Genomic DNA, 22,546 nt, shown 5'->3' on the forward strand with positions numbered 1-22,546 from the left:
AACAATGCTGCACTTTCATACCGAACAATACTAGCCCAGAAGGGTCTTTCACCAGAGCAATGAATAAGTTAAAGAATCTGCAGACGGAGGTCAAACAGAATGCAGGGTTCGGACATCAGTTCTTTGATTGGTTAGAAAGTAGACTCGGAGGATGGGGAGCATGGCTGACTAAAATAGCAATAACTGTCAGTATTATATTGTTGAGCTGTGTGTTTGTGCTGTGCTGTTTTCTTCCTTGTCTCAAATCTCTTGTAGTGCGTGCTGCAACCAAACAATTTCCGATGCTCGTGGCAATTACTGAAGCAAGCTTGGTGGAGAAAGAAACACCGAAAATGTATCGTTACAGCCTACAACACCTGCAGGATGAACAGGAGCAAAACGACAGTGTGGGAGTAGATTGTAGGGCTGCTGAGTCTTTTTACCTGTCTCAGATACAGAGGGACAGGTTTTTGGCTCAGCGGCCCAGGGTAACAGAGAGAGAATACTTTGAGGTCTTGGCGCAGAAAATTATAGTTTAACCCAAGATTTGGGAATAAATGCTTGAGTTTATTGGGGCTTTTGTGCGCGGACTCTTGGTCTTCTTTCTCTGTGAGACACTCTGGGTCTCAAAGGGGGTATATATTGGAGTATAAAAGTAGTAATTTTATAAAAGTATAAATTTTGTGTGTAACCAAAACTATGAAGTCAGTTGTTTGCTGAAGACAATGGTGTGTTAATGAGAGGTGGCTAAGAGATGTAGATTAGAACATAATTAAGTCACGAAGTATTAAGAATGTAAACTTGCTATTTGCTAGAGAATGAAATCTTAAGAACGTAGAAGACAATGGTGAGTTAAAGAGATGTAGATTAGAACATGATTAAGTCAATTGATAGAAACAATAGGGACAAGATGTACGAGAGGTACGTGTAATAAGCAACTATAGATCGATTACATATGCTAATGCAACTGGACCAGGAGATTGCTATAAAGAATGCTGTGTCCGGGGATCGGTAGGCAATCAGCGACTAGCTCAATGACTGTCTCAGCTTTGATTTGCAAATTAAAGTTTAACCCTTCTTGAAGAATCTTCTGCGTCTCTTGGTCATTTGTGAGGCACGAAAAACCACGACAAAAGCAGATAAATCGACTCAAGAATTTGCATTAGTGTTCACAGTGGGGACACAACAAACATCCCACAGATATCTGATGGTATCATTTCAACATTGTGCCACAATGTGTAACAATCACCATCACGAGGGAAAAAACTAATGGGACTAAAAGCAAACATTACCAGGTCCCAACGCCCTGCACTGCAGGCTTTCACAGGACGTCTGGAGAGAAAGTGGAGACATTGAAGTCTGTCAAAACTCACTGTTACAGAAAGGTCCCAGTGGAGTTGAAAACCATTGTTGAAGAAGGGTGGAAGATAAAAACCAGGTGACTGTAGTCCAGTTAACTTCACTTCAAGGACTGGAGTCTATAATCTGTGAAGAAATAACAAGTCATTTAGAAAAGTTTAATGTGATTGAACTAAGTCAACAGGGTTTACAGTCAGATTCACACAGCACAGAAACGAGCCCCTCAGCTCAAGTGGTCCACACTGACCAACGTTCCCATCTGAGCTTGTGGTCTGTAACCCCCTCACCACCACATTAAGAACAAGGCTATCCTCCTCCTTGTCCCATTTCCTTGCATTTGGCCCATATCCTTCAAAACCTTTCCTTTCCATCTACCTACCCAAATGCCTTTTAAATATACCTGACTCAACGACTCCCCGAGCAGCTCATTCCATTTACTGACCAGCCTGTGTGTGGAAAAGTTGCCATTCAGGTCCCTATTAAATCTCATCCTAAACCAATGTCCTCTAGTTCTTGATTCCCCAGTACTGGCAAAAAGACTGTTCTCTTTGACCCACCCCAAGTCCTCATTAATTTATACACCTCTGCAATATCAGCACTCATTCTGCAACATTCCAGAGAAAATTGTCTAAAATACTTTCCAGAAATCTCCTCTGCATTCTTTCCAGCTTAATGGTGTCTGTCATACAGCAGGGTGACCAAAACAAATCATTCTGGTCTCCAGTGAATCTTCTAAGCTCCAGGGTAGACAAGGTCAATTGTGTAATAAGGACACACTTCTGTAAAAACACTGACACTGTATTCCAAGCACACTGAGCTGCCAGAGCACAGCACCGGCCAGTGAGGACACAGACCAGTACAACACCCGGCTCTCTACTACAAAGTTCAAAGCTGAAAGTAAATGTATTACCAAAATCATTTCTGTCACCATATGCAAGCCTGAGATTAGTTTTCTTGTGGGTATACTGCCAGTTTGTTAGATAGGGGAGGGTTAAACTAATTTGGTGGAGGGGAGGGTGTAGAAACCAGAGTGAAGGCACTCAGGATAGCATGGAGGGTAAAAAAGCAAAGATAGCATGAAATTAGACTGCCAGGAAGGGCAGGCAGATGATAGGACATAACTACAGCCAGCAGGGTGAGTATCAGTGCATGAGGGATGCAGCATCAAAGGGTAGCAATACGGTACTCAAAGTGTTAAGCAGATGAGGGCCGGGTGGTGGATATAGAACACATGGACTTTCAACAAGGGCCCTGATCAAAAGCAAGAAGGCACACGGGCTGAATAGATATTTGCTAGAATATATTCAAAATGTACTCGGTCAGAGAACAGAGAAGCTCATGGTTGAGGGGTGTGATTCTGACTGGAGACCTGTGACCAGTGGGGCCCCCCAAGGATCAGAGCTGGGAACTCTGCGGTTTGTGGAGCGATTTGGATGAAAATGAAGCTGGGCTGATTTGTAGGTCTGCAGAGACACAGAAATTAGTGGAGTTGTGGATGCAGAGCAAGGTTCACAAAGGATTCAGCAGAATATAGACCAGCTGTAGATGTGGACAGAGAAATGGCAGATGAGCCAAATAACTTTTGGAAGTCAAATTTCTGAGGTTTTCTTTGGAATTCCTCTCCCTGCTGGAGTAGTTGAAATGGTATTTATGGCAATGACAAGCTCCACCTCAAGATGTTGGAGATCAGGGAGTCAGTCAGTGTCCCCGACAACTTCACATCAGGGATGTTCACCATCTGCAGCTCCTGACTGACTGTGTGAAGGAAACTGAGCTGGAGATGGACAGATTTAGAGTTTCCAGGATGCTGAGACCAGAGATTCAGTCAGTTGGTCACACCTAAGGTCAGGCTGCAGATAGTTTAGTGACCACCATGACAGGAAAGGGGAAGGGACAGACAGTTCAACGTCTCCCTGTGGCTGTATATTCCTTCAGACACCCTTGGGAGGAAGAGAAACCAGAGCAGTTCAGCCTGTCATGTCATTGGTACTGACACCCCGGTCTGATGCTCTGCGGGAGGAAAGGAGAAGCAGAGCAGTAATGGCAGCAGCCTTACAGTACGGGGGCATGCAGGAGATTCTGTGGCAGCAACAGAGATGCCAGGATGATGTTTTACCTCCTGGGTACCAGGGTCAGGTATGTCTGAGATAAGTACGATTTCCAAAAGATAAACTTACCGTTAGAGTCGGTGGTAAGGAAGCCAAATGCAATGTTAGCATTAATTTCCAGTGGTCCACGACACAGAAGCAAGGCTAGAATGCTAGGGTTGATAAGGCATCGGCAAATCACACTTGGAGTACAGGTGTCACCCCTATACAAAGGGTAGAGCGTTCCTATGAAAACTTTCTTAAGCCAAAATGGCGTGAAGTGAAGAACCATTAATTTATATGAGAAAAATTTTGGTAAAAGCGAAATTCCTCTTTGTAATGGGAAAACCGGTTACTAATGTAGGTCTTTTGTAAAAGCGAAGTGGCGAAAAGTGAACATTCGAAAAGTGGCGGACACCTGTATTGTGAGCAGTTTTGGGCCCCTTCTCTAAAAAAGTATGTGCTAGCATTGGAGAGAGTCCAGAGGAGGTTCACAAAAATGATCCCTGCAATAAAAGGGTTAATACACGAGGATTGTTTGATGGCTCTGGGACTGTACTCGCTAGACTTCAGAAGAATGAGGGACTCTCATCGAAACCGATCAAATATCGAAAGGCCTAGAATGGAGTGGGAAGGGTGTTTCGTGTACATCGTCCTTGGAGAAGAGGGATGCTTATGTCAGAATGCTGTTCTTGGACTACAGTTGAGCGTTCAACACCGTAATTCCCTCCAGGCTCCACAAGAAGCTTAGAGACCTCAGCCTCATCCTATTTCTGTAGCAGGATCCTGGACTTCCTGTCAGACTGCTGGCAGGTGGTAAGAGTGGACTCCCTCACCGCTGTCCCTCTGACCCACAACACAGGTGCCCCTCAGGTCTGTATACTAAGCTCCCTTCTTTACTGTCTATATTCCCATGTCTGTGTCGCCACCCGCAGCTCCAATCTGCGAATTAAATTCGCTGACGACACTGCACTGATTGGCCTATTTCAAATAATGATGAGGCAACCTACAGAGAAGAAGTCATCACCCTGACACAGTGCTGTCAAGAAAACAACCTCTCCGACTATATCGCAAAAACAAAGGAGCTTGTTGTGAACTACAAGATGAATGGAGACAGGCTAACCCATACCGACATCAATGGATCTGGGGTTGAGAGGGTGAACAGCTTTAAATCCCTCGGCATAAACATCACCGAGGATCTCACGTGGACTCAGCATATCGGCTGTGTGGTGGAAAAGGCATAACTGTGCATCTTTCGCCTCAGACAGTTGAGGAAATTTGGTGTGGGCCCCCAAATCTTAAGAACTTTCTATCGGGGCATGATTGAGAGCATCCTGACTGGCTTTTTAAAACTAAAGGGAATCGTTTTAAGGTAACAGTGAGTAGGGGATCTGAAGTGTAAATATTTCACACAGAGAATAACTGGTATCCCGAATGAGCTGCCAGAGGACTGGGAGCAGAAACCCATAAAGACTCTGTTCATTAAAACTTCTCAGGAACCTGTCATTCACTGTGAACATCCTGCCCTGGTTGAACCGCCCAGAATAGAGTCAGTGATTTATACAGAACTGAAACCGTCCCTTCGGTAAAACTCATCCACGCCGACCAAGTTGTCGACCTGAACTCGTCCCATCCGCCTGCATTAGGCCCGTGTCCCTCTCAACCTTTCCTATCCATGTAACTGTGCAAATATGGTTGAAATATTGTACCTGAGGCAGAGAGCCGGTGCGGTGAGGCGCTGACAGACACTCACTGTTCCGTGGGCAGGAAGAGGAGAGGCCGATTCCCACAGTGGAGCCGAAACCCAAAGTAGAGACCGACTCCACTTTACTACAACCCCGTGCCCACCATCCCGGACTAACCGCCCGCCCCGGACCGTTCCCCTGGAAACGACGTCGGAGACGGTGAAACATCTATGACGTCAGCTCGTCACAAATCGGCATACGGTACACGGTATCACGTGACGCGGTGTCAAAAGCCCTGGAGGCGGGGCATAGAGAGCTGTCAATCAGTGGAGACGCTGAGAAATTGCGAGCATTGTAACACAGTGGGTACAGAGGGGCATTTCCGGGAACAGTGATCCCCCCTCCACCCACGGGAATTGAGTGTGTTATAGACAGTAATATTCGCATTTTAATTTGACTCTTCGGTCTTATAAATATTTAACGTTTTTATTTTGTTTATTTTTGTGTGGATAATCTTTTACAACTTGGGGTAGAAAAACGTTGTAACAACATCACTGAACCCTTCATGAAAACAGAACGTCACGGAAAAAAATTGTCAACGTCAACATTTTAATCCAAAGTAAGTTAATAGAAGCATAGAAAACCTACAGCACCAAACAGGCCTTTCGGCCCACAAAGTTGTGCTGAACATGTCCCTACTTGAGGCCCAGTCTTGGAGTTTACTGATTAGATTTGAGGGGATGACAGTGTTAAATGCTGAGCTGTAGTCAATAAAGGGCATCCTGATGTTTGCTTCTTTGGTGTCCAGATGTTCCAGAGTTGTGTGAAGAGCCAACGAGACACATCTGCTTTTGCTTCGGTAGGTGAATTAGAGGTGATCCAAGTCACCATTCAGACAAGAGCTGATATGCTTCAACACCAGCCTCTCAACACACTTAATCACCATGGATGTAACAGCCACTGGGCAACAGTCATTTAAACAAGTTACCATGCTGCTGTTGGGCACCGATATGATTGAAGCTTTCTTCCAGCAGGAGGGTACCACACACTGCCAGATAGGAAGGTTGAAGGTATCTGTGAATACACCAGCCAGCTGGTCAGCACAGGTCTTCAGTACTCGGCCCGGTACTCCATCCACACTGGATGCTCTCCTTGGATTCACTCTCTTGAAGGCAGCCTGCACGTCATCTTCAGATACTGAGACCAAATGATCATCGGGAGACATTGGGGTGCACGATGATTCCTTCCTCTTCTGGTGGTCAAAGCGAGCAAAGATGGCATTGAGCTCATCTGGAAGCAAAGCTCTGCTGTCCCCTTTGTCACAGGATTTACCTTTGCAGGAGGTTCTGGAATTCAAACCCTGCCACAACTGTCCAGAATCCCTATTTTATTCCAGTTTAGTCCGGACTCTCCACATTGCCCAGGAGGCTTTCTGGAGATCGCACCTCTTGTAACACTCCTGATCTCCAGACTTGAATGCCACTGATCTGGTGCTCAGCAGGTTCTGGATCTCAGTGCTTATCCAGAGCTTTTGATTTGGGAAAACCCTGAGTGATTTTGTGGGGGACACACACCTCCACAGATGTTTTAATGAACTCTGTAATGACCCTGGCCTAATCGGTCAGATAGTTAGATGAGTTCTTGAACATGGCTCAGACTGCTGACTCAAGGCAATCCTGTAACCATTCCTCTGCCTCTCATGACCAACCCTTGGTTATCTGGATCTCTGGAGCCTTGTTCCTTAGGCTCTGTCTGCATGCAGGTAGCAGGAGTATAGTCAAATGATCTGACTTAACAACAATAGGCATTCCTTATTGTGGTGTAGCAGTGGCCTAGTGTGTTGGGACCTCTGATGTAAAAGGTTATGACTTCAGATTCATTTTCTTTCAGGTATTTACAGGAAAATAAATACCATAGAATTGACAAAAAAATATAAACAGCAAAGACTGACAGACAACTAATGTGCAAAAGAAGACAAATAGTGGAAAAATAAAATAAAATAAATATTACTGTGAAATTCAATTGTAGAATACTTCAAAGTGAGTCTGCAAGTTATGGACTCAGTTCAGAGAAGTTATTTACTCTGTTTCAAGAGCATGACCTGTGTAGGGTAATAACTCATTCTGAACCTGGTGCTGTGGGAACTGGGGCTCCTGGTCGTCCTTCCCGATGGCAGCTGTGCAAAGAGGGCATGAGGTGGATGAAGGAAGTTGTTGATGATGGATGCAGTTTGCTTGTAGAAGCGCTTCCTGTAAATGTACTGAGTGATGCGGAGGGCTTTGCCTGTGATGGACTGGGATGTATCCACCACTTCTTGTAGACTTTTCCATTCCTGATCATTGTGTTTCCATATCAGGCTGTGATGCAACAACCAGTCAGGATACTCTCCACTGTGCATCTATAGAAGTGTGTCAAAGTTTTCAATATCATGCTGATTATAAGCAAACTTCTAAGTAGTCACTGCCATGCCTTCTTTATGATGGCATTTACTGTCTGTCCCAGGACAGATCCTCTGAAATGATAATGACAAGGAATTTAAAGTTATCGACTCTCTCCACCTCGAATTCCCCGATGATAAGAGGCACATAGACCTGCACTTCCCTTCTCCTGTAGTCAATGATTAACCTGTAGTCAATAATTAACTCTTTGGTTTTGTTGATGTTGAGTGAGTGATTATTGTTGAGACTCCATTCAACTTGATTTTCCATTTCCCTCCTGATGGCAAATTTGCCACCACCTTTGATTCATCCAGCAACAGTGGTGTCATCTGCAAACTTAAATGTGGCATTGGAGATGTACTGAGCCACACAATCACAGGTATAGAGTGAGTAGAGTAGTGGCCAAGCACACAGCCTTGTGGTGCACCAGTGTTGCTGGTGATTGTGGAGGAGATGCTGTTGACTTTGAATGCAAATTCCTTCACCGTGGAAGTGAAATAAAAATTACAACTGAAGAAGAATATTACATTAAAATAAGCAAAGTGTAGGAATTGAAGTTATATACTATTTCTTATAAATGCGAAAATACAGTGTGAAAATTGCATTGTATTGTGACAAATGTGTTTGATGTTATAGGTATTCCAGAGATATGGTTGCAGGCAGACTGGGACTGGGAACTCAGTATTCCAGCATATGCAATGTTCCACACAAGTCTGCAAAAGTGAAATGAGGAGGGTGCCTTTGTTCATTGATAAGACTAATCAATCTGGCACAGGAAAAGGAATTTGTGGAGTGGCCAGAGACTGCTTCCTACAGCATAATGTTACAGAACTTACCCAGGAACTGGACATTTCAGATGTGATGGTGTGGGATTAATAAGAGATCCTGTGGTCAGGGATACCTGAAGAAGAAGTCAACAAAACATGGGAGGATTCCAGATACAATTTGAGGGTGAACATCCATGTCCACAACCAATGTCCTCAACATAATTAAGGACAATTATATAGATGTGAAGGTGGGGTTGCATGGGGTCGACAGGGTAAATAAGATCATGACAGCTCAACGGACGAGCAGTAGTGGATGTTTAAACTACTGGATCATAACACTCAGCAGACATTGATCCAAATTAGACAGAGGGACCCAGGAGAATGATGGGCCAATGGGGTCAAGGGAAACATTAAATCAAAGCCTAGAGCACAGATAGTGACAAGGCCTAGAGATAGACTAACAGACTGAGATTAACTCAGGAACCAGTGGCAAGAGCCTCAAAGCTACTCTAACAAATAAAATTGCAATAAATTAAACTCGATATGTGAATATTGTTCACATTGGGGACATGGGACACATCTCAATGATATATTGCTTGACATTTCAACACTGTGCAATGACTTACAACACTCACCATCATGAGAAAAAAATCTAATGAGACTAAAAGTTAACATCACCAAGTCACAATGACCTGCACTCGAGAGTTTAACAGGGAAGTGGCTGGAGAGATAGTGCGGGTAGAAGTTGCTGTTTGCCAGAACACACTGTGTTCCAGGAAGGTCCCAATGGAGTGAAAAACCTCAACTGCTTCCATTGTTCAAGAAAGTTAGAATACAACAGAAGGTAATTGTCGTCCTGTTACTTTCACAAGTGTTGAGGGCAAGATGCTGGAGTCTGATCTATGAGGAAATTACAAGTCATTGAAAGAAGTGAAATGTCATCAAACCGAGTGAACAATGTTCAGATTTGCAGCGACACACTGCATAAAAATGGAACTTTCAGTCCATCTGGTCCAGGCCGAGGAAAGCTCTCTTCCAGGAGGCACCCATATCCGACTGAACAAGTTGGTTCAGATCACTGCTCCACGATGTTTACTCTGCCCTCCGCTGAACTTTGGGCTCTCTGTTTGTTTGCATGTTTTTTTTTCTCTCTGCACATTGAGTGTTTGATGGTCCTCTTTTCATTTTTGTTTTGTTCCTTTTATGTTCCTTTGTTTCATGGCTGCCTGTTAGGAGAGGAATCTCAAGGTTCTATAATGTCAGCATAATTGTAATAATAAATGTGCTTTAAACTTTTGAAATTTGAGCACTGACTGGGAATTCCACGGAGCACAATATTCGATGTGGCAGAATTTGTTAGCCATGTCTAAAAGGGATTCTTTAAGCAGTGTGTGTGTTGTCCAACTAGTTGGGAGGTCTGTCTTGTTCTGAGAAGTGAGCCAGGTGACTGACTTTTCAGTGGCTGAGCTAGTTGAGGTTGAAACAAGGCTAGGGTAAAGTTACTGCTCAGGCAAGGATAGTTTACAGGTAGGTGCAATCAACCTGGGCAGAAAGGGTGTTGAAGAGCAGAGCTTCCCTTTGCACAGCAGGGGATGGACCCATTTTACATTCCAAGACAAGATAATCATTCAAGTGACAGATTGCCGTGTAATAGTTGCTTTACTAATTCTGGATTATTATTGGCATTTAATGTGCAGATTGTTTTGACTATTTATTCTGTATTATCGTAGTTTCAATGTGGATGAAACAGACAAATAAGGAATTTGAACATAAACAAGTTCCATTTCAAACATGAGAAAATGAGCAGATGCTGGAAATCCAAAGCAACACACACAAAATGCTGGAGGAACTCAGCAGGCCGGGCAGCATCTATGATAAAGAGTAAAGATTCAATGTGCGTTTGAGGCGAGGCCCTTAATCATGATTTGAAAAAAGAAGATAAGTCCGATTAAGAAGGTGGGGCGGAAGGAAGAAGTAAAAGATGGTAGGTGATGTGTGAAACTGGGAGAGGGGAGGGGCTAAGGAAAGAGCTGGAAAATAGATTGGTGATAGAGATGAAGGGCTAGAGGAAGGGGAATCCGATAGCAGAGAAGAGAAGACCGTGGAAGAAGGAAGGGATGGACAGGTAAGGAGATTAAGTAGGAGAAGGAAACAGGAATGTGGAATGGTGAAGGAGAGCAGGGGGCAATTAGTGGAAGTGCAAGAAATTGATGTTCATGCCATCAGGTTGGAGGCTACCCTTTTGGAATATAAGGCGTTGCTCCTCCAACCTGAGTGTGGACTCATTGCGGCAGTAGAGGTGGTGATGGACTGACATATTGGAAAGTGAATAGGAAGCGGAATTGAAATAATAGCCACGGGGAGATGCCTCTTTTCCTGGCAGACGGAGCAAAGATGCTTGACGAAGTGTCCTCCAATCTACATCAGGATGCACTGATATGCAGGAGGCCACACCGGGAGCACTGGAGACAGTAGACAACCCCAACAGACTCCCAGGTGAATTTTTGCCTCACCTGGAAGGACTGTTTAGGGCCCTGAATGGTAGTGAGGGAGGAGGGGTAGGGGTGGGTATGACACTTTGCAAGTGTAAGTACCAGGAGGGGGATCAGTCTGGAGCGATGAGTGGACAAGACAGTCACATAGGGAACAATCGCTGCGGGAAGTGGAGAGTGGGGGTGGGTGAGGAGATTACCATTTGGTCATTATCAGTCTCCGAATAAACAACTCTGTAAAAAGTGATATTTCTTTGATCAAATTTGAGAACAGTTTGGTTCAGAGGCCATGTTGTTCTCCTTGTGCACAGGTAACTAAGGTTTGATTGAAGAACGAGTGTGAGTTTTCAGATTCCAGCTAATGGGTGATGGTGGAAACATGGAGTTTCCTCTGAGAAACTGAACCCTTGGCTTTGTTGTACAAGAGAAAGGAATTCAGCCCCTGTAGCCGATCAATCTTCAAACATAATTCCTCGTGTGTGGAGTAGTCCATCACCTTTGTCCACTGTAGGAAAGCTGCAACAGTAAAGAAGGAGCATTAGGTGGGTTTGAATCAGCTGAGTGAATAGAGGGAAACTGTGGCTGCCTCGGGCAGGGCTGGATCTCATGAGTCTACAGGAAAAGAGGATGTCTGCTGCTGGATTGAATCCCATTGGTCATGATGCATGTGCCTTGGGGTGGATTTGATCCCATGATGCACGAAAGAAAGGGAATTCTGAAGTATGAGTGAGTGACTTGATTGTGTGTCTGAATGGTCACGTGAGAGTCCCTTACTGGACATCTAAGACGACTCCGGTGACATGTCTATTTCTACGTTATGGAGCAGAAAGAATTAAGTATGTTGAGAAGTGGGTGGAGTGGAAGAAGTGAGTGCTTGCAGAAGTACAGATAAAGGAGAGAGGAAACTTTCAGGTGCCCTGTGGTGTTCACCTGGAGTGAAATGCAAAAATAATTGGTTGCTTCTCGCAGTAAGATCAGAGAAGATGAAAAAAAAATAAGAGAAAAAGAGTCAGAAAGAAGAGGAAAATGTAATCGAGCCTACCTCAGTGTTAAGAGACTACTAGACAGGTATATGGAGGAACTTAAGATGGGGGGAGGTTATATGGGAGGCAGGGTTTGAGGGTTGGCACAACATTGTGGGCCGAAGGGCCTGTAATGTGCTGTACTATTCTATGTTTAACAAGACACAACTCGTACCAATGTCTGAGTAGGAAGTAGTAGGAACCTGTTTTACCCCTGCCCCCCACAGGTACGGTTACAACAAAGCCCACCCCAGTAGTGTCTCCTGAGTTCTTGATGAGGCTGGTGTAAATCTCTCAAAAGCTCGATGGGAGAATGAGCAATATGGAGACATTTATGCACTTTGAACTAAAATGTCATGTTATATTGACGTGTTTCCTTCACACTCCATAGTGACATACGATACACCGTATTGCACAAAAAGCAGATGGGCACCTTAATAAATGTGTAAAGTAGATAAACAAGGTATTTCAGAAATACACAGATTTACTCGATCGTAATGAATGTTATTGCAAATGATGATTAAATGAGTCCAGGTTAAAGGAAATGTAGATTGTTACTTGTGTGAGATGAAAAGAGGTAAGTAAAATTCTGAGTGGTTTAGAATAATTTCAGATGAAATCAAGTGCTTCAAGCTGTTAAGGGAGTGGATAATATTTGTGTGAGGACTGGAGACTCCCTGGACTGCTCTACCATTGTCTCATTAATATTGACCGTTGTATTGTGACAGCTGCCCTGTATGATTTGAATGTTATTTTAACTTGTATTCTGTTTTATATTTAATAAAGATGACAGTGACCACATTGTTGCTCATCATTACTAGATTAAATCTGTTTACAATTTCATTCTAAATTTTGTTTGAACGTTACCTGCTTCAAATGCATTTGACGTCATCCACTTGTGACTGGTATTTATTTTGTTTTGAACATTGTATAGTGTTATTTAGAAAAAAAAACAGCTGTTCTAAATTATGGATTTTGCAGTTCTTTGATTCACTTCAAGAAACATGGGGAGATGGCGGAGGACAGTTACTGGTAAAAGGTGGAGGCGTCAGTGAGAGGTGCACATTGTTTGTGGACAGCCTCGCCACTGAGTTCAAAGATGCCCTCAGCGTCAAAGCAACTTTGATAACAGTTTCAGCCTCAGCCGCCACAACCACCACAGACTATGAAGTTTACTTTAAATAATCCTTTCCCAAACTGTACTGTAGAATTTGTACAATTGTAATTCTGCCCGCTGTAAAATGCCTCCTGATGTATGCCTGCCTCTCAATTCTTGGCCTTGATGGATTCTTCGCCTCATGTCATAGATGAAGCGGCACAGCTCCTGTTCCACTCAAAGAACATGACGCTTACTTATGAACGTATGTTGGTACTAAACGCTCGAGTTGTTGAGTGTGTTGTAGGGGGCCATACATACGGAAGGTGGGTTAACAGTGGAGTCTGAACCCCTCAATTGTACCGAGTGATTCTGTTATAATGAACCCCCCTTGATCAGCTTCATTCCTTGCTGGGATGCTCGTGCAACTCCAGTGTACAGTGGGCAAGGCGGTTTATATTCTTGCTGCTGTTGAAACTTGTTGAAGTTTCTTACTGAGAGCTCTCTATGGAGAGAGGACCCAAAGGATCGCTGCCTCCTATCGTTCCGCAATCCTCCTCTTCAGACAGACGATGACAGGGTCACTGAGGAGACCCGAATTCTCTGTGCAGTTCAACTGCAGCCACAATCCATGCTGTCCTTTACAGGACGAAAGGGAAGTGGGGCGTGTGGAAGTCACAGCGAGTCAAGTTAATGTCGCGTCTTGGCAAGGAGAGTTTACAGATCGTGTGCAGTCAACCTCGGCAAGAAAGGTCGTTAAAGGCCCTGGTTCCCTTTTGCATAGCAGGGTAACAGGAGACATTTGCATACCAAAACAAGATGAGGATGCAAAGGAAGTGTTCCAGGGTGACACATAATATTGGTCAGAAACAAGAGAAATCTGCAGATGCTGGAAATCCAAGCAACACAGAAAATGCTGAAGGAACTCGGCAGAACAAGCATAATCGATGGAAAAGGGTAAACAGACGACGTTTCCGACCGGCACCCTTTGTCTGGACTGATATTGGTCAGTTACTTTACTACTGTGGTGGGACCATGCGGGAACTCATAGTTGACAACAAATGCCCCGGATTAATATGCTCGGAATGACGGACTCTGTCACTGAGTGTAAAAACGAATAACGAACAAGTAACGAGGAACGGTTCTGAGATACAGATTGTCAGGGGATATTTGAGGAAAGAGGCTGAGAACAACGCCCCTTTCTTCTCGGAAGACTCTACTGACCCGGCCTCACAGCAGTCCGAACTATATTCCACCTTGCCAATGCCCAATGAACTGAATTAGCGTAAACACAAATGCTTTGTCCGCTTTAATTTGTCTTCTTCATTCAACAATCCCCTTGAATGATGCAGTAAAATTTGAAACTCCCCGTCGGGGAATTGAACCCCGGTCTCCCGCGTGACAGGCGGGGATACTAACCACTATACTAACGAGGAATGCATGCCCTGGCTTTTGCAGATTTCAGAACACACCACAGCGAACAGAATCATCTTGATGTTTGTTCACTGCGATACTGGAGCCTTTCACACGTGTCCTTCCCACAGCAGTCTCTCACTTTTCTCCAGCCTTTCAGTCACCTATTATCTTCAACGATTTACCAAACCAGGTGCTCTCATTCCAGCCCAACTCCGTCTTCCAATCAACATTTTCATCACAGTCATACATTTATATTTCTGCCTTCGTAATGCCACGGGCGGGAAACGACATGTAGCTCATCCAATTCTGAAGCCATCACTCCCACTTCAATCAACTTCACTCAAACACGGCTTCTGTATCTCCGCTCTGTCGGACGATCGCGACCCCAACTGGACATAACACGAACTGCACCGCACTGAAGAATCCGACCGACAACATCCAGAATCACCTCCAGCCACACTCATGCACTTCCAGCGTCCCACTGCTCCAACCCTCACAACTCGCCTACCAATTCCACAAGTCATTTCAATCCATGGGTCACTCGAAAATTATTATGGGCTGGCCAGGCCAGTCCATCAACGATGGAATTGCTCTCCCTCACATTTTCCCCGGTCAACCGATCTCGGCAGCTTCCTGCTCTCACTCTAACCCAGCTTCCCACAACCAACAACAAAACATGTCGGATGATGTGTTCACACTGAGTGCTGTCAGTCTACTCGCCATCCACTCTCTCATCACCAAACACCACCCCCCCCCCACTACGAGAGTAAACTAACCCCTTTATTGTGATTAATAAATGCAACATACAGTCACAGAATCATGCACCTCCCCCCCCCCGCACCGCTGAAACAGGCCGTTCGGCCCACAATGTCCGTGCTGACGATCAAGTACCGATCATACCAAAAACGACCTCGCTCAGCAGCTATTTCCTTCAGTGTCTTGATAATTCAAGTACTCGCCGACAATTCTTTAATGTTGTGAGTGTACCTGCTTCCGCCGGTCACTCAGGCATGGATTCCGGTTTCCAAACACCATCTGCATGAAGTTCTCCTTCTGATGCTCTCTAAGTGTACACCTGGGTTGCACTCTGTGCTTTGTATGAAGGGGTAGCAAATTATCTCAATGTCATGAGGACATGATTAATGCTATCACTTTTCAATGCTGACGTAATAGTCCTTCTGCAGAAGCAGTGTTTGGATTATGGTAAAAGATAACGAGTGATTTGGAATGTAAACCGCCCAATGAAGGCTGTGTGTTTTCGTGTTGTGTGCCTGACACCGGTGTAGAGCCGGGTCTTCTGTTCGGCGGGAGATGAAGGAAGGAGACGCCGGAGGGAAGAGGTCATAGGACTCGACCCGGAGTGGGACCATGATTTAACATCGTCCGGGGACGTAGAAGGAGGATCGGCGAATGGGAAACTATCAGCTCTAACTTGTCCACTTCAGACTGTTTTATTAAAATTGGCCATTTTCTTTGTTTTTCCTACTAACCCTTTAGTCAAATTAAGAATTATAAAGCTAAATAGTTTAATTGTATATGGTGTACTACCTGTTATTCCGTGGTTCATTTTGAACACGGTAACAAATCACTCAGCATCCACATAAACAGGGGTTTGAGCTGGGCTTGCACCTCTATCTCAGATGTTTGGTCGGGCCTTATATTGTCTTCCCTAGACTTACGCAGCAGACCGGACTAGAGTGCGTTGCCAATATGTTGCCAAACAAGGTAGCAGGGTCAGAGAAGTCAGAGATCATTCTAAGGGGTGGTGGGATGAGCTGACAACATCGATAGCAATGGGGGATTGTCTGGCAGATGGAGTAAAATGCTGACAAGAGCAACGTCATCCATTTGTAAGAAAAAATACAGTTCAGATGATAATTTAAATGCTGAAAACATGCAGTAAGCTGCTGTGCAGGGTGACTTGGGACCGCGATTGCAAACGTTCCGTTCAATTGGTTATCAACCTGCAAATAGAATGTTGGCTAGAGAAATTGAATTTTAGAGCAGGGAGGTTATGCTGCAACTTTACAGGGTACTGGTGAGGCCATAATGTCACAGAAATGTACAACACCGAAGCAGGCCCTTCACCCCATAACTATTTAAATTGCCTAATCCCATCTGCGTGCACCAAGGCTATTGACCTCCATAACCCTATCAGCCATGAACCTATCCAGACTTCTCTGGTACATTGAAATCTAGCTTGCACGTACCACTTGTGTTTTCCACAACCTTCTGAGTGACGAACTTTCCCCTCATGATCCCTTAAACATTTCACCTTTCACCCTCAACCCATGACCTCCGGTTGTCGTCCCACCCAACCTTAGCGGGAAAAGCTTGCTTGCATGTACCCGAACAATACCCCTCATAATTTTGTGTACCCCTTTCAAATATCCTCTCAATCCTCTCCATTCCGAGAAATAAAGTTCTAATCTATTCAATCTTTCCTTATTACTCAGGTCCTCCAGACCCAGCAACGTCCTTGTAATATTTCCCTTCACTCTTTCAAACTTATTTGCATTCCTGTGAGTTGGCAAACAAAACTGCACACAATACTTCAAATTATGCCTCGCCACTGACTTATTCAACTTCAAAATACACCCCATCTCCTGCACTCGATACTTTGATATGCCAAAAGCTTTCTTTATGACACTATCTACCTTGACACCCCTTTCAACTATTATGGACATGTAATCCCAGTTCCCTTTGTTCTAGCATACTCCTTACTTCCCCACGGTTCACTGTACCCCACAGAAGTGCAAGAACTCACGCTTGTCAGCGTTAAGTTCCATCTGCCAATTTCAGCCCATTTTACCAGCTGGTCCACATCCCACTGCAATCTATGATAGCGTTCCTCGCTGTCCACAGCAGCCCTAATCTGGATGTGAGCCGTATATTTGTGATCCAGTTCACCACATTATCACACAGATCATTGATATAGATGACAGACAACAATAGACCCAACACAAATCCCTGAAACGTTTTATCCAACCCATTATGCAGGACCTTGTCAAATACCTTGCTGAAGTCCATGTAGACAACATCCACTTCCTTCCCTTTGTGAACTTTTCTGATAACTTCCTTGAAAACTCTATAAGATTAGTTGACATGACCTACCACGCTCGACGCCGATGAATATCCTTAATCAGTTCATATTTATCCAAATACTTATAAATCCAGCCCCTCTAAATACATTCCATTTACTTTACAAATAATGATGTCTGGCTTAAGGGCTTATCATTTCCAGGTTTAAGTTTTGAGCCATCCTTAAAGAGCGGAACAACATTGCTACCCTACAGTCCTCTGGTAGCACATCTGTTGCAAAGCATGATTTAAATATCTCTGGTAGAGGTCTGGCACTCTCTGCACTTCCCTCCTGCAGAGTCCGAGGGAACACCCTGGGGATTTATCTATCCTAATTTATCTGAGGAGAGCAAACATCTCCTCCTCTGTAATCTGTATAGGGTCCATGAAATAGATGCTGCTTTGTCTCGCTTCTATAGACACTGTGTCCATCTCCTGAATGTGCAAAATACAGGGGGTAGCTGGATGAAGCAGCGTGGATAACTTCACTCACTTCAACCCCGAGCAACCTCTGCACTCACCAGCAATGACTCTTTAACTCAGTATTATTTGTTTGTTTGTTCCTTTATTTCTAGTTGCAAAATGTTAGTCTTTGTGTGTTTTATTTCTTTGATCCTATTGCTTTTATTTGTTCTACTCCGAATGTCTGCAGGAAAAAAATCTCAATTACATGGTGACGTTGTATGTGTCTTGGTGACAAATTTACTTTGTACATTGAAAACTGCATGCAGATCTGGTTTTCTTTGTTCAGGAAAGATACTGGGTTTGCTGGATTTGCAGAGGAGGTTCACCAGGTTGATTCTGGAGAAGGTGGAGTTAGTCAATGAGAAGAGATTGAGTTGCCTGGGACTCTACATGATGGAATTCAGAAGAATGAGAGGGGACATTAGAGAAATATACAAAATTGTGAAAAGGGATGAATGAGGTGGAGTCGGGAATATTGTCTCCACTGCTCAGTAAGACTAAAACTAGGGGATATAGCATTGTGATTAAGATTCAGGGAAATAGATTTAGGATGGTGTTGAGGAGAAACTGCTCCTCCCAGAGAGTAGTGAATCTGCAGAATTCTCTGCCCATGGAAGAAGTGGACGTGACCTTATCATGGCATTTTTCAATGAAGTTACCAGGAGGATAGACGAGGAAAAGGCAGTAGATGTTGTCCGTATGGGCTTCAGGAAGCCCGTTGACAAGTTCCCGCATTGTAAATGGCAATTTTTGAATGGTATTCCAGATGAGGTAGTAAGTTGGATTACATATTTGCTTTGCTGGAGAAGCTAGAGTGTGGTAGCATATGTTGCCTCTCTGACTAGAGGCCAGTGATTAATGGTGTGATGCAGGAATCGGTGCTGTGTCTGTTGTTATTGACCATCTATAGCAAGAATCTTGATGATAATGTGATAAATTGGATCAGCAAATGTGTGGATGACACCAAGATTGGGGGCATAGTGGACAGCAAGAAATGTTATCAAAGCTTGCTATGGGATATGGACCAGTTCAAAAAATGGAGTTTAATGCAGACAAGTCTTAGGTGTTACACTTTGCAAGGAGAAGCAATGGTTGACTTGTCGGGTGGGCAGTCGGGCACTGATAGTCCGTGGGCCAGTAGGGTTGGACAGTACCATCTGAGGGGAATAATGCTTATAGTGGTTTTTGGCAAGGTATGCATCTCTAGAGTTAGAAAATATGTGATAACATTGCACCAGTGGTAGCTTTGTGTATGCTATCATGCATTTGATAACACTACCCAAAAATAAGCATTTCTGAAAAGTGGCCAATATAAAGTACAACATATATATTCAAACTAGTGGTACTTTGTCATCAATGATCCCTCAACATTGAAATTTGTAGCAATGATAGCCAAGTTCAAGCACTTTTCATCAAATGTTGTTATGAAATTCTGCATTGAAAACTATGTCACTGGTGGCACTCACAATACAGTGCGAATTTCAGTAGAGTGAATCATTTCATTTTTAGAAAAATGTTTGTCTTTTGTTTATTTTGGAAAAGTCAATTAAAAACCCCAGGACACATATAATTACGTGGATTTGTAGAGAAGTTATTCAGGGATTCAGATAAGCAATCCCTTTTTGTATATATTCTGTAATAATATCAGTACAGCAGAAAATGTTACCACACCCCCCAAAGGGTAAAAAAAACATTTGGAGAGATTTCTGGAGTTTTATCAATGTCATGATATTTCCATATCATTGTATCAAATCAAAACAATCTTAAGCTCTTGTCATAGCATATAGAATTACAGTACAATAATTCAAATGTGGGGTTCCAAACGGCCATAACCTAGGCCCCATTTGGTTGTAAAATGAATATATTTAATCAAAGACTGTTTTCCATACTTTGTTTTCAATACTTACAGAACCTATTAAGAATCATAATAATTTTCCATGTCTTCCACGTCTTCCACATCTTCATCTGAACTTTCCACACTCTCCGAGGTGGATGCCTGGTGCTCGCAGTCTGCCAGTCTACACATGTCAGTACACCTGAGGCCATTTGCAACACACATACTTCTTGGGATTGAACATTTCTTTGGACAGTTACAGGCCAGTAGATCCAGGACGGCATCGGGTGCTGGCTGGCCTTCCATCCAGTGCACCACCAACTCTTCAGCTTCCTCTACTCTGTCCATCTTCCATCCTCCACCAACAGGGCTTGGCACTTGTGGGTCCTTCTCCAAACATCTTCTCCAGATACCAGCATTGTAGTTGGCTCGCTGTGCATGTTTTGTTTAAGCAGTCCTTGCATGGTGGGAGTTGATAAATTTCGATGTCACCTTTTGTTTGGCACAGAAATGGTGATATCTGAGCTCATTGAACTTGGTGGTCGATGCTTTGCGGGCATACAGGAGACATGTAAATGCCTCCAGTTTGTCCATCAGTTCTGGGGACAGGCCCCATTCCTGACCAACTCTAAGAATGTGTCCTGAGTTTCCCTGTTGCTGGTCAGAAGATTCAGGGCACTTGTCTTCCCTTTGCCAACAGCAGGCTTACAGTGTCACATCCTGTATATGCGTGCAACCCGATGAGAGCCCTACAAACCTCTATGCCAACAGTGGCAGCAACCTTCCTGATTGGTTGCCTTGGCCCTCCAAACTTTGAGTTCCCTCTGTAGAGTTTGATTTTCCAAGACAACGTCCCTTAATGATACACTTTCAGGAAACATTAACAATTTTCCCCTGTCATCTGGAAATATATCTACCGAATTTCCCAGCTCAGATTCCAGTTTCCTACGAATGTACTTCCTTGTAGAATCCTGCAGGAGTGTAACTCCACCAGATAGCATGAAAGATTCAAGTTCCGTGACCAAAGAAGTGACTTGTATAATCACCTTGTTGGGTATGATATCAGTTCTGATATACTTGAAAAGGTCTTTATAGGCTTCCCTTTCAATCAAGGTAGAGAGAGTTATAAAAATAGCTTTTGGCACACTGGACTTTATAAATGTATGTACTGAGTACAGGATTTGAGGTGTTCTGTTGAAGATGTGGAAGGTGTTGGTGAGGTCTAATATAAGGTATTGTTTTCAGTTCTGTCACCGATCTATGGGAAATTTATCAAAAATGTCGAAAGAGCGCAGAGTTCACACGGTCAGTCAGGAGCTGCAGCTGGTGCACTTCACTCGTGTGAAGTTAATGGGGCACTGACTGACTCCCTGATCTGCCACATTCTGACAAAGAGCATGTCCCTGCCATAACAGCCCATTCCAAACCGGAGAGTGATTCTGAAAAAAGAACCTCTGAAATTTGACTTCCCAGCGTACAACACCTCATATGCCATTTCTCTGCCCACATTTCCAGCTGGACTCTGTTCTATTGAATCTTTTGGCAATGCCTATCACCATCCACATCTGCACCAAATTTCTGTGTCAGTGATGTAGTTTCCTCATTTGTCTCTATGAGCCATTGTTAAGCAGCTGGACAATATTGGCTCATCTTCAGTCCTCTGCAACACTATGTGTAATTAAAAAAAATACTACAAAGATCTCTGTGAAGTCCCCAGCAATCTGCAATCTTGCTTCACTCACTCAATAACGTGGGATGCATCCTAACAAATCCTGGTAATTTATCCACCTAATGTTCTTGGAGAGTCCCGAAGCTCCCAACAGCTTATTATCAAAGTGCCATGGAATATCGGTGCATCCTTCCTGATCATTCTATCCACTATCACTTTCTCTTTGATGGATATTGACATGAAATATTCATTTGGTGCTTTCCCACTTCCTCTAACTCCAGGCATACGTTCCTCCTTTGCTCTGGAATTGTCGACAATCCTACCTTCTCAGCCGGGCTGCTGTTTTTTCTAATGTATGCATAAAATGCCTTGTTATTCTCTCCAGACATGCTCAGCAAAATCAGCCCCCTTCCACAACATCACTGAGCACTGCTATTCTATGTTCAAGTTGCACATTGCTGAAAAGTTATCAAGGGTCTTGTCTAATTTCCACTCCCTAAACCTTCCACACAGGTTATTTTTCTTTCTTACTGCAATTGCAGCATCTCTCATCATCTAATGTTCTCAGATCTTGCATCCGTGTATTTTCCCCTCATGGAAACAATTTGAATTCTGAACCACTTGTCTTTAAATAACTCTCACAGATGAGATGTGAGTTCACCGAATCACAGCTGCTCGCAATCTCTACTCTCGCCAGTTCCTGCCTGACATAGTTCTCGTTCGCCTGGAATGCACACACAATGCTGGAGATACTCAGCAGGCCAGTCAGCATCAACGGAAAAGCGTAAGACACTTGTCATCCTGATACCCTCCCATGAGAAAAGTCCATTCTTACTCCACGTATCCTCACAAAACATGTTCCGTCAAATACAGCATTTAAAGTACATTTATTTTTCAAAGTACTTATGTGTCGCAATATGCTACCCCGTGACTCATTTTCTTCAGGCATACACAGTAAATAAAAAGAAACACAATGGATCAATGAAAAGCAGAACACAACTAAGACAGACAGACCACCAGTGCACAAAAGAAAACAAATGCTATAAAAATATATAATCAATATGAAGTTAATATCGAGAACATAGAGTTGTGGTGTCCCTGAATGTGGATTCATTATTGGGGTGACTGAAAGATTCCCCTCTGTTTCAAAACCCTT

General features: G+C 43.7%; 1 protein-coding gene and 1 non-coding gene across 2 annotated transcripts in view; both read right to left on the minus strand.

Moving 5' to 3' along the window:
- Window positions 1-22,546, minus strand: part of LOC140717774 (uncharacterized) — an 81,825-nt gene that overhangs the window by 23,029 nt on the left and 36,250 nt on the right. The gene's annotated exons all lie outside the window — the stretch shown is intronic.
- Window positions 14,290-14,361, minus strand: trnad-guc (transfer RNA aspartic acid (anticodon GUC)). The gene has a single exon. It is a non-coding gene; the product is annotated as a tRNA-Asp (tRNA).

The sequence above is a fragment of the Hemitrygon akajei genome, chromosome 28, assembly GCF_048418815.1.
Source record: "Hemitrygon akajei chromosome 28, sHemAka1.3, whole genome shotgun sequence".
NCBI classification, from domain to species: domain Eukaryota; kingdom Metazoa; phylum Chordata; class Chondrichthyes; order Myliobatiformes; family Dasyatidae; genus Hemitrygon; species Hemitrygon akajei.